The sequence below is a fragment of the Dasypus novemcinctus genome, chromosome 7, assembly GCF_030445035.2.
Source record: "Dasypus novemcinctus isolate mDasNov1 chromosome 7, mDasNov1.1.hap2, whole genome shotgun sequence".
NCBI lineage: Eukaryota > Metazoa > Chordata > Mammalia > Cingulata > Dasypodidae > Dasypus > Dasypus novemcinctus.
In genome coordinates this window covers 119412229-119426017 of record NC_080679.1, presented here as the reverse complement: position 1 = coordinate 119426017, position 13789 = coordinate 119412229, and the positions used below count along the sequence as shown (strand labels likewise).

At 38.1% G+C, this 13789-nt stretch overlaps 1 protein-coding gene and 1 non-coding gene across 2 annotated transcripts in view; one reads left to right on the top strand and one right to left on the bottom strand.

Moving 5' to 3' along the window:
• DPP10 (dipeptidyl peptidase like 10) overlaps positions 1 to 13789 on the bottom strand; it is a 1447377-nt gene that overhangs the window by 1080448 nt on the left and 353140 nt on the right. The window lies entirely within an intron of this gene.
• On the top strand, positions 11016 to 11122 carry LOC111764024 (U6 spliceosomal RNA). The gene has a single exon (XR_002796739.1). It is a non-coding gene; the product is annotated as a U6 spliceosomal RNA (small nuclear RNA).

Here is a 13789-nt window from a genome sequence, read left to right as displayed (position 1 = left end):
GAATATGCAACAACAAAATTTACCTATTCTCACAGTTTATTTTACGTCTGATGAAAGGATAGCCTTAACATATTACAGAAAACCTTTATCATTGCTTTTCATCCAATATGATCAATTATAGCTTACATACTAATTAAATACATTTTCATACGTGCATATATAGTATTTTATCTTTGCAAAAATTTGTGTGGCAAGAATTACTTTTTTTTTTATCATTAAGAAACTGATCCTTAGACAATCACTTTGGCTAACATCAGTCTTCTATAATTATCATACTATCTCCTGTCTGCTACTTTCGATTCCTTTTTTCATTTCTCACCCAGCCCAGAGAGGCTGCTCTAGTCACCTCCCATTCTATTACTAGTCATCCTTATAATGTGCACTACTTTTATTTAATTTAAATTATGGAAACTTGAATCTGTTGCTTTAATACTTGCTCTAATATCATTTACTTTATTTATTCAACAAAAATTTTCAACATTTCCTGTGTACAGGGTAATAAGCAAAGACCCAGGGGTGATAGTGATTGGTGTGAAGGTGAACTGGTACTCCAGGAAAAAATAAAAAGGTTCTGATCTATAGTATTTGCCCATTTCCATAGTGTAAATACACCCATCATGAATTATTTCAAGCTTCCAAAAGATTTAAAAAGTGTATCATGAAATCCCTGAATATTTAACAATCCCCTCTGCTGAGCATATGCGAGCCAACCCTGCAACATTACTAGGATCAGCTTCCAAGGAACTCGTGGCCTGGTGGTAAGGGAGACAAGCTTTCAGTTTAAGAAAATTACGCTCTAATGGGTATTATGGGTCTAATCCAGTCCCACAAAAAGACATGTTCAAGTCCTAAACCCCCGTCCTGTAAATGTGACTCTATTAGGATAAAGGGTCTTTGAAGATGTTTTTAGTCACAATGAAGCCAAACTGGATTAGGGTGACCCCTAATAAAATACAACTGGTGTCCATATAGGAAGGGGAGAATGGGAGGACACGGTCAAACACAGATGAGGGTGCCCCGCGACGGCTGAGGCCGGAAGCCGGGAGGGGGGCCGGAAGCCGGGAGGGGGGCCGGAAGCCGGGAGGGGGGCCGGAAGCCGGGAGGGGGGCCGGAAGCCGGGAGGGGGGCCGGAAGCCGGGAGGGGGGCCGGAAGCCGGGAGGGGGGCCGGAAGCCGGGAGGGGGGCCGGAAGCCGGGAGGGGGGCCGGAAGCCGGGAGGGGGGCCGGGGCTCTTCCCCACAGAAGACGGTAGCAGGAATGCTCCGCCGACACAGCGGTTTCAGCCATCTAGACTCCCGAATCCTGAGACAATAATGAGCTGTTGTTTAAAGCCACCCATTTTGTCATACTTTGTTACGTCAGCCACAGGAAACTAAGGCCTTGGGTAATAATTGTTGTGGTAAAAACGGAGCTGTCACAGGGAAGAAATGATGCATTATTTGGGGGATGCAGGTCAGGGCGTGTTCCTTTGACAAGATACTTGAAGCTCTGGAGCTTTGAAGATGAGTACAATTGATTGGGTTTCTCTTCTTACAAACAGGAAAGGTCACGCGAGCAGAGGAACTGGCGTGTTCACAGGAACGGATGTGTGGCCTGCCTTGCCATGGTCATGTGCCCACGTATAGGGGAGGGACTGTCCGGAAAGGGTTGGTGAGCAGGCAGCACATGGAGGTCTGCTGTGCCCTCTCTAATTGTTGTCCGGCCGTTCCGTTAATTAGAAAAACTGCCTGACTGCCAAGATGTAGCCACAACCATTTTCTAAAACTAAATTTTTCTATCTAGGCCTATATCTAAAATTAGAGTATTTCCCTACCATGCCTTCAAAACTCATTACATTTGCCATCTCTTCTTGGAAGACACCACTGACACCTGCCCCACTCTCTCCCATTTACTCTTGCATCTTATATCCAAGCGCAGCAAACATGTTCTGCTTTGGGATCATTCCCATGTGCCTTAGTGCATTTATTGCCAAGAGTAAATGTATTTGTTTAGATGCTTCTCTCTCACTCAAAGTTGGAAGTATCATGAGTTCCTGGACTGTTTATAACTGTATTTCCAGAGCCTTGAACAGTGCATGATACATTGGAAGTCCCCAAAACAAAATTCTGAATTGCATTGATTTAAAAGAGATGCTTCTTGACTGTAATTCAAAAGGTTGAACAAAGCACACTGACAGCTATCTGTTGGAAATGTGAATATCCTAGCCTGTTTACTGGCTTCATCTTTCTAATTACTGCTACCATTTACTCAGAGAGAAGGAGTACTAAGAGTTCATGTTAACACTATGCAGAGAATGAAAACTTACTAGGACTTTTCAACCTGTCAGAACTTCCCTAAAGCTGAAATCCACTCAGCTTAAACTGAGCTCAAGCAGGATTATGGAGAGGCAGATAGGAATAAGGAGGGATTTTCATGATGCCCAGGAGTGGGGCAGAAATCTGATCCTTGAATTGCTGTGTATGGCTTTAGGGTATTTCTGAACTTGGCACCGATATGAATCTACCCCATACCAGCTACAGAAACCAGAAATTTAGTTTTAAAATCCATCAACTTCAGTGCAGGAAAGGGATTTTTAAATATCTACATTGGCAGATCTCTAGTTGAGCAATATACTGGTTTGGACTATAGAGACAGATTCCCCTGAGATATGCCACTTAATGCTAATCTTTTCTCAAACAAGTTGTGACCTATAGCTGTTGCATGTGTAAAGTTGGAATAATAAGAGTAGCTAAATAACTTACTAAGTAAGAGTTATTGTGAGGATGCGCACATAGCACCTGCCCTCTATCCACCTGTATAGCCATGCTCTTATAAGGGGTTGAGGGTGGGGAAACAGATGGGCTAAGTTCAACTCCCATCTTTGCCACCTGTTTGTTGTGTCATCTTAAGTAAGTCAATGGGTCTTTTTGGACTTCAGTTTTCTCAGCTCAAAAACGGGAATAATAATAACTAAAATAAAGGATTATTGAGAGAATTAGGTTATATGTTATGAAAAATTTAGAATAGGGTGCACCTCATAATTAGTAATGAGATGAAGGTGAAAGATAGGTTAGCATCAGATCAAAGAAGCAATTGAACTTCTTGCTTCAGGAAGAGAAGTTAACATCCATAGGAACCCTACTATATTTTTCTAGTTCTTGTGAAGTTTTGGCTCACTCATGTGTCTCAGTCACTGCTACTGATCATTCACTAACAGTCTGTGATGGACATCCAAGTGCACATAGGGATATTCCGATGATCTGTCTGAAGTGATTTTTTTTTTAACCAGAGGATTTATCCGTATGTGTAATCATATAAATATGGTCATTTCTAGTTCACAGTTAAATTCTGAACAACAATGTGCTCGCACTTCCAATGCTATATTTAACTTTTTGTGTTTCTTAAGTTTTCTTTCAAAATTCTTTATCTGCTGTTAGGATATGATTTTGTGTTCCTTTCAGTAAAATTCTTCTTTTATAACAGAGTCCCTGCAAATCTCCTGCCTCTTTATTCTATTTCTTTTCTGCAATAAACAAGCGTGCCTTAAGGTTATTTCCTTTTTTTTTCTTTCTTTCTTCCTGCCAAAGGCTTAAATATTTTGATCTTTAACAAACATGGTAGTAAAAACAAAGACCTAAAGGCTCCACTTACTGCTGTGCCTAGGTTGGTTATGGAAGGCATGCATGTAAAAAGCAGTGTTTGTCTAGAACTTGTTCAGGCCAACGTTAGAGTGTCAATTTCACCACACAGGTCTTTCAGTCACTATAAATATGAGCCCCTTGAGGACAGAGATTATCTGGCTCCCCAGCTCTTGGTTCAGAATTTGACCCACACTGAGCATGGTGAATGAACAAATATAAATAGTTGATCCTTCTTAGTCCTTGGGCTACTGGTGTTAAATATTCTGTTTGATATTTTTCTCTCCAACAACAGATGATTATTTAAAGACCATGCCTTAAAGAACTGGGATTATGTCTATATGATTCAATCCATGCGTTGATTGTATATGGATTTCATTATATTTTAGATCTAAGCTTTTCAGGTGGTTTTTCAAGGGACCTTCATAAGTTCTAATCCTTAAAATAAGATCACAGGACTGCACAGCCTTTTATGGAAATGCAAGGTACTTACAAATGTGCTAAGAATGAAAATGATCTCTTCGATTTCCAAGTACACCTCCATAATAAAGGACACCTGTTAGTCTTAGCACCTTTGGGAGAGAGTATGGAAAGAACTAATGCTTATTGTTTCTGCATTAAGTGTGAAAAAATCCATTACATGTGTTCATTTCTACAAATCAGGTATATTGGGTCGTAATTTTCAGAAAGTCCTTGACAAGGTTTGACAAATGTATGTAGTTATGTAATCACCACCACAATCGAGGATCACCCCTAAAGTTTCTCTCATGCCTTTTTATGGTCAATCTTCTATTCCGACTGCTGATCACTGGCAACCCCTGATCTGATGTGTACCTAAGGTTTTGCCTTTTCCAGAAAGCTATAAAAAATGAATCACACTGTATTCAATCTTTTTGCCTGGTTTCTTTCACCATAGGCTATAATTTAATTATCGCTAACATCCCAAGAAATAGGTATTGTTATTTTCATTTTTTGGATGATGAAATGAAGGCTTAGAGACTTTAAGCAGACTTACCCTCTGTAAGATAGGTTTTGATTCCAGGTATTTCACAAACTATGATAGGCCAGCTTACTTTGGGGATGATGCTAACCAAATCACATATTTTAAGAATCTGCTCATATCTAGATGTTGCTGGCATGGTGGATCATAAATGGGCCAGATTCACCTGGCTCTAGCATCTTAGTGTCTAGCTTAACAGGTACCAAATAAATTAACAAAGTCAGTTTATGATTAGCTACCATGGATATTCCTAAAGCTCTGGTTGCCTCTGCCTCTTAAAATGAGGTTGAGTCAATACATTGTTTTGGCCTGAAGTAAGGTATAAATGGAAATCTTAAGGTAAGGCACATATAGATGGAGAAATCAATCTGCACAACAAAATATTTATGATAAAACTTCCCGTAATGTGCATGAGGATGGTAAAATTGCTTAGCAGTCAAGGTATATATACCCCTCTGTCTGATAAAGGCCTAAATCAAACATGTTTATTTGTATTTTAAGCAAATAAAATAGAATAATAGAGCGCAATTTGGGGAAATACATGTGAAAAAAAGTAATTTGATGTTCCTCTACTCTAAAAGATGATTTTTATATATCCTAGCAAAGAATATTAGGATAGTCTTGATAAAATGTGAAAATTTGGGAGAAAAAACAATCCTCCCAGAAGAAATTAGGTAGACTCTAGAGTGAAAGGGTTTCTTCAATTGTTAGTTTTACTTGACACCTGTTATTGACCCTAATGGGCTGGCCTGAGGGTGAAGGGTGCTGCACTTGAAAAATTACAAGCATATATTAATTCCTGCCTATATTCTCAGGCCATGGGGCTTTTATACATATTTCAAGTTAGGAAATTTATAATTTTATTAACTTTAAATCAGTTTAAGATTATGCATTACTATGGGAACATGCAATTCTTGGAAGTGTACTAAGGACTGAAAATCACATGATCCCCTTTCTCATTCAACACAGGGCTAGTGGAGTTAAACATTGAACCTCCTTCTCCTGGCGTGGGATGCAGTCTCCTTTCCTTTATTGACAAATGGATGCTATCACCAAAGGTAGAAGGAGATCCTGTTGTAGATAATCACTCTTTTTACATTGTATTCAAGCTATTGCTTCCACAAAATCTATTGCATTCTGTACGGATGAAACCACATACTGTAATTGTCTTTATCAAGTCTTCAATTCTTGTAAGACTGGCTGCTGACTCAGGAAGCAGCTGATGACCCTGACCCGCAGAATGATGAGGCCTATTCAGGTAGCTTGGCTGTGATGAGCAGGCCAAGTGAGGGGAGAGTTACTTCATGCCCACCTAGCCCTGGCCTGAGGCAGCCACGCTACACATGCCTGCAGTAGGACCAATATCCTGTGCAACCCAAATCTTAACTGCCACAAGCTGAGGAAGTAGCACGTTGTCAGTTTCCTCCAGGTTAACATACAAGACATCTGGAGCCACTTCTCTGATAAAAGTTCAAGAGTTCAGTTTTCCTCAGTTATGCTGCTCATGGAAATTCTTCTCAACATATTCTAAATGAATTAACTCTGAAGAATGGCACTTACTGACCATAACCATAGCATAGTGGTGTTTGTGCTACTGCATAAATTATACATAACACTGATATCCACAGTTCTTTTTAGTGTATCTGACACTAAAACATCTTCCACATTGCAGTCATATTTTTGCACTTGATTTTATAACTCTTTCTTGTTAAAGGCTATCAAAGAGATGTGGTTTAGACATAACTGATTTTTTTCTGAATTTTTGTATATGTGAGCAGTTCCAGGAAACCCCGATTACCTTTTATAGAGAAATGACCTACAGATGAAAGAAAAACAGCAGAAATTCTATGAACAGGACTGAGGCTATGAAAGAATGAAAGCATGTTATTCAAGGCCAAATATGCTTTATGTATAGGATTTCTCTATCTCTTTTAATCTATGTACTCCCGCCTCCCAATTCTATACTCTTGTAAGGATTATGCCTTTCTTAATGCTTATTTGCTATGTAAATATAAATTAAACTCCTGGAAGTGGGATTACTAAATTAAAAGCTAATTGCCTTTTTTGGTTTTAAAATGCACTGCTATTTTTCTTTTGCAAAAGTATGCATCAGTTCATACTCCTAAGATGGCAGGTCAGAGTCTGTTTCTCACATCTCGTATAGTTAAATTATTACTATCGATACCTTTGTAGATTCCTATACTAATATAAAAAGCATGCCATACCTAAAAATGCATCAGGATAACAGTTCAATACGATTGTTAGTTTTCAATGCCTCCATAATATAAATTCTCCCTTTGTCCTGTTCCTAGAAGGACTCTACTGCCTCCCACGGGTGGGAGGTCTCCTTAGCCAGCACTTAACCCCTGCAGAACAGTCACACTCCTGCTTCTCTCTTCTCTCTCACTCACTCCTCACCAGGCAAGGATAAATGCCTTCTACATGATTGTCAACTTTGGGCAAAGGAACTGGGTGTGAGTGTTTTCATAATTTCATCTTTGTTTTCTAGAAGCAACCTGCTAACCAAGTCAGGTCCATCTGCCTTTCACAGAGGGGAAGGCTTTGCTCATGTTAGGGAGGATGGTGGCTCTCCAGGAATGCCTAGATTGAGTCCAGGTAGATGGCTTGGTCCAATTCAGGCACAGAGTGAGCCAATCCCTTTGCCCAAGGATTTAAAGCTTCATTTTCCAATCAGCTCCTTAGAATAATGCTGACATTTTGATCTCCATCTGCATTTCTTTTCCAAGTACTTAATTGATTATAAAATTGGAAGATCAAAATGAATTTGTGATTCTCTTTAACCACTTATGAGTGTGTGTACAACTATGAATATATGTTTATGTATACATACATATATATATTTGCACATGAGGAACCATATTCTCATACATATGTGTGCATATGTCTGTTTGCAATTATCATACCTGTTCGTTCTCTAGTACCTCAAATAAAAAACAAGAAAACCCACAAAAAAAAAAGAACTCTCCTTGGGGAGCAGATGTAGCTCAGGGGTTGAGTGCCTGCTTGCCATGTACAAGGTTTTGGGTTCAATCCCAAATACCTCTTTTAAAAATTTTTAAAAAATAAAAATAAAAAAATTACTCTCTAATAAATAATAGTGTTTTAAAATTTGACTTAAGTTCTGCTCAGATGACCCCACCAGCAATACTGCTTTTCTCTGGTGGCAGAAATATCTAAACAAAGTTCAGCAATTTCTGACCAACTTGCTTTCTCATGCATATCACCTTATTTTCATCTTGAGCTTCAAGAAAACTTAGTGAGTAAACCGATTATTATTGTTGTAGTGAGGAAATTTGTCACATTGATATAAAGATAGTGGTTACCAAAGGTTCTGAATGAAGGGTGGGGGAGAATAGGGCACTTTTAGGTAATTGGAATTGTTCTCCATAAAATTGCAAAAATGGATACAGGCCATTATTTGACATTTTGTCAAATCCTATAAAACTATACAGTCGGAAGTGTAAACCATAATGTAAACTGTAGAACTTGGTTAGTAGCAATGGTTCGATATTTGTTCATCAAGTGTAACAATGATGTAAGCTATTATTAATAGAGGAAAATGGGGGGAGGAAAGTGAGGTATATGGGAATACCCTATACTTTCGATGTAACTTTTATGCACTCTAAAACTTCTCTATAAATAAAGTTTATTGCATGAGAAAAAAGAGAACTTTGTGAAATGATGAGCACTGGTGTTAGTTTGCTGGTTTGCATGAATGATCTGAGGCTTTATCAATATCCACACGCAGTGATGTGTTGGTAACCTGGCTTTGGTAGGAGGGAGAGAGAAACCCCGACTTTTAGCATTTGCAGATTTCCTTGTGTAAATACTTCCTCTACACCTGATTTCAGTTTGCCAGCAGCTTAACAAGCAGGTCACAGAATTTCTGAATATTTAATAAGCAAAGGCCTACTGCAAAACAACCATTAAGCCAACCCATATTTTGTGATTCTGACTTGTGGATTTTTCTCTGCCACACTTCTCTGCCTCTTTAGTGGGACCATTTTTTATTTAATCTACTCTCACAGACTTCAAGCTAGATTTCTTCTTTCTTCTAGCTTTCCTTTATCAATCCATTCTCTAAGTAGTGAGGAGGGAGATGGTTCTTGAGGAGGGAGATGGTTCTAATAGATGACTCTCATTTGGTCTTGTTTGAGATGCTTAAAAATGTGCCAGAGACTCACCATTGTCCTTATGAATAAATTTAAACTCCTAAATGGCTTATTATGCCTTCCAAGGGCTTAATGGTGATTCCTACCACAATCCAAGAGCCACTGCTGGACCCATCGCTGTTTCAGATAAGTGAACTTTAGTCAGACCTAGAGATGTATAAGGGCCTTGCCCACTTTGGAGTCCTTATTTGAGACAGATCCAGACACACTTGTGTTATCCTAATTCCTTTGACTTGGACCTCTGTTTCTGCCATACAGCCTGTGTTGTGTTAAGTAACAGCCCTCCAAAGATGCTCACATCCTAATCCCTAGAACCTGGGAATATGCTCCTTCCCAAGGAAAAAGGGACTTTGCATATGAGATTAAGGATATAGAGTTTGAGATGGGGAGAGCATCCTGGATTATACGGTTTGACCCAATGTAATTCCGTGAGCTCTTAAATTTTGAGAACATTTCACTGTCCTACCAAAGAAATGGTAAGAAAAGAGTTTAAAACATCATTTTTGGCTTTGAAATGGAAGGAAAGGGACCAAGGAAAGCAGCAGTCTCAGAAGCTAGCAGTGGCTTTCAGTTTACAGTCAACCAGAAAACGGGGACCTGGACCCTACAGATGCCAAGAACTGAATTCAGCAAAAAACCCTAATGAGCAAGAAATGGATTGTCCCCTAGAGCCTCCAGAAAGTAAGGCAGCCCTGCCAACAGCTTGATTTTAGCCCTGTAAGAGCTGTCCTGGGCTTCTGACCTATGGAACTGTAAGGTAAGGTTGTGTTGTTTAAGCTGCCAAGTTTGAGGTGATTTGTTATGGCAGTAACAGAAAATAAATATAAGACTCTTAACAAGACGCTACAAATTATCTCTGAAGAGTCCTCCATATTTTTGTCATCCTAGTCAAACTCATTTTTCCCAAGAAACCATCCCTGTTGCTTTTTTCTCAACTCATTTAAGTACAATTTGCTATTATTTAACCAGCTCATTAGATTATAAAATCACAGAAATGTTGTTCTATCAATTACACTTTTTCTTTGTTTTGCACTTTTTCAGTGTTTTCTACCTCCTGCTTCACCTTATTGGATAAGTCAAAATTGTTTCCTTAATTAATGGATAGCACTGAGGGTTTATCATGCAGACTTAATGTCCAAAGTTAATTTGTTAGCCTCCTCAATGCCAGATGATTTAAGTACCTTAAACACTGATCAGCTCTTCTGATCATGAAACATTATTCAGCATATTTCAGCAGATATGTTTATATATAGTTTTATATATAGTTTTTAGCCTCACAGAGATTATTATCATCGTTGTGGTCATTTCTTTTTAAGGATAATGCATGTTTAGATTTACCTACTTACTTACCAATTTCTTTTCTTACCACTCTAATTTCACTCTCCAGTCTTTTTGTAATCATTTTCGTTTTTGGAAAATATCTTTTTTGAATTCCTTTGATACAAGCATGTTGTGGTAAAAACTCTCAGTTTTAGTCTTCCTGAAAATGTCTTTATTTCAGTCTCATTTTGCAATGTTATATAAATCTGGATTGATTTTCCTTTCTCCCTGAGAACTTTGAAGATAGTATTCCAGTGGCTTTTGACTTGCATGCACACATTTAAAGTTTGCTCTCAGAACAAATCAATGGTTCAAAACCACTGGAATCACATGGGGAGTATTAAAAATATACTGATACTTGGTTCTACTTTCAGAGATTCTTATTTAATTTGAATGACTATGGCATGGAATATTTAAAAACACACCAGTTGGTTACAATGTACAACCAAGTTTAAGAGCCACTGGTGTAAAATGGCCTTCTTTTTCAGGTCATCCTCTTTTTTCTGAATGTTTTTTTAATATCTACTATTTTTCTTTATGTTTTATGGTTTCACTACACATGCCTATAACATGGCATTCTTTTACTTATCCTATCTGTTGATTTATATTTTCATCATTCATATATTCTGCTTCTCCTTCACTCTCTTCCTTTGTTAGACTTTTTCATTCTATCATTCATGTCTCAACATTACTTTCATGTTCTCTATCTTAATATTTTTGGTTATTTTCTTCCAATTCATCATGCAGTTTTTTGGTTTACTCTTTTTTTTTTTTTTTTAGCTATGCCTAATATGGTTTGTCCCACCTGACCTGTAGAGTTATATTTTAATTTAAAAAAAAATGTATAATTATAGACTCATAGGGGATTGCAAAAAATGTACATAGAGTGCTTGCTTTAGCAGCACATATACTAAAATTGGAAAGATACAAAGAAGATTAGCATGGCCCCTGTGCAAGGATGACACACAAATTCATGAAGCGTTCCCTATTTTAAAAAAATGAAACGAAACCAAAAAAAACCAACCAGTTTCTGGTATTTTGCATCAGCACCCCTTTGGCTGACTAATACTATATGTATAAACTTTTGAAACATGTCGAGTGAATTAAACCAGATATTAAAGCAAAAAAAAAGTACATAGAGGCCCATCTACCTTTCATTAGCTTCTCCCAATAGTGACATGCTATATAACTGTAGTACAATATCAGAAACAAGGAAACTGACATTGGTAGACTGTTAACTGATTGCTAACCTTATTTAGCTTTCACCATTTTTACATGCATTTACTTGTCTCTCTCTGTGTATGTATGTATGAGTAGAGGTCTCTGAATTTTTATCCCATTTATAGATTCACCTGGCTACTACCATAATCAAGATACAGAACTGTTTCTTCACCAGAAAGGACTCCATTTATATTCATATCTTTCCCTACCCATGACCCTGGCAACCACTAATCTGTTCTCCATCTCTGAGGTTTTCATTTCAAGGATGCTCTATCAACGGAATCACACAGTTTATAACCTTTTGAGAGTGACTTTTTTTTCACTAAGTGCCCCTGAGATCTATCCAGGTGGTTGCATGTAGCAATAGTTTGCTCCTTTTTTAAAACTGTATTCCATTGTATGGACCTACCAGAATGTTTTAAATCATTCACCCATTGAAGGACATCTGGGTTGTTTCCAATTATGAAAGTTTGTGTACAGTTTGTTGGTGTGTGTGTGTGTGAGAGAGAGAGAGAAAGAGAGAGAGAAAGAGAGAGAGAGAGAGAAAACTTGTCATTTTTTCTGGGATAAAGGATCACAAGTGTGATTGTTGCTTGGTAAAATGTCAAGTACATATTTAGTCTATGAGAACATTCTGAGACTATGTCATTTTAAATTCCAACCAGCAAAACATAAGAAATTCAATTTCTCCACATGTTTCCAAGTATTTGGTATTAGTGCTAATTTAGATTCTAGCTCTTCTAATAGCTGTGTAATGACCATGACATTTTTAATTTCAATGATAATGATGATTTCTAAGATTTCTATTTGAGTCTTTCCCAAATCTCTTTACTATTAAAAAATAAATTCTTAATACATGATCATTTTTGGGTTTCATCTTTGATTTCTTTAAAAATTTCATATGTATTATTTTATATTCTATATAAAGTCATTTCAACTTCTTACATAGGAGTCTAGATAAGTTCATTATTTCTGCAGACTCTCACACATGGTAGCTTATATATTATATGTTTATTAATTTGATTTTTTTGTGTATGAGCTCATATGTGATTGAATTCCTGAGAGCCAAACTTGGAGACATTTTCCTCTAGATAGGATTTTTAATTGCTTCTTTTGGGAGCCAGAGGCCACTATTAATTTGGAACATCTTTAACCCATTTTGAAGGTCCAGACTAAATCTTGGAGTCTCAGTTTCACCTCCCACATTTTGTATGAGGCACCCACCTTAGATTCCCAATCCTAGCATTTTTAGCAATAATTTCCCCAAAGTAGAAACTGGAATTTGTAAATTGTTTAATATTACCTTTTTTAGTTTTAGCTAATTGTAATTGTGGGTGTGGTTAGGCCATTGGGGATTTCTTTTCCATTTGAAAACTTAGAAATGTAGTAAATATATGGTTGTTATAACTGAGCATATATATATATATTTATTTTACTGTAGTAGGAGTATGTTTCATAGCTTCTTACCTGCCATATTATCAGAAACATACATTTTTTGCACCTTTCTCATATTTATTGTGGTGGCCCCTTAGTAGTGCTTCATTATTCACATACATCACTTAATGAGCAGATAAAAGAATTTAAAAATTAATAAAAATTAGTAAGTAAAATAATTCATATAGAGGAAGGGGGAGATGGTGACAGAGTAGGGAGCTCCAAGAGTCAGCTTGTCCCACAGGGCAGTTAGTAATCACCTAGACCTATCTAAAGCACATGTATGTGGGCTCCAGGAGACCAGAAGAGCATCTTTCAACATCCTTGAAAGAATGGAAGGAGAAAACTGCCCATCTGCAGAGAAGATTCATGAGTAAAGCACTCTATGCCATGGAGGCCAGTGTTTATCCTACTCTGGTGGTGCAAGCCACCTCAGGAGCTATTCTGAGGCTGGAGTTGGAAGCTCTATTTCCAAAAAACTTCAGCTACTGATTAGTAATTTGGCTGGCTACCTAAAAACAGCTAAAGTTCAAAACTGTCCAAATCAGAAAGTGGCCAGTATCCACCATTTGACTCTGCCCCTGGGATGAGGGGAAGCAGGGTTGATTGAAACTCACAGTGATGGTAGGGACTGCCTTCTTTCCACCCAGATTGGAAACCAGATTTCCACCCAGACTGCAGCCCTAGCCTATGCTCCAGCCCCATCTCTAGCAGGGAGGAAACTGGCAGGACCTCTACCAGCCTCTCCAGGTAACTGCAGGTGCATTCAGCCAGAACTGACTGAATAGTCAGACACCTGGAGCTCCACCACTGCACCCCAGTAGGATAGGAGAGGAGCTGTGTTTCCTCAGCCTCTCCAGATAATGAAAGGTACCTTAGGCATATAGAGACTAAACTGTTAGGTGCCTATAGATCCACTCCCATTCCCCAATAGGATAGGAGGGGATGGTATTTCCTCAGCTTCTCCTGGCAATGGCAGGCACTTTCAACCTACATGGACTGACC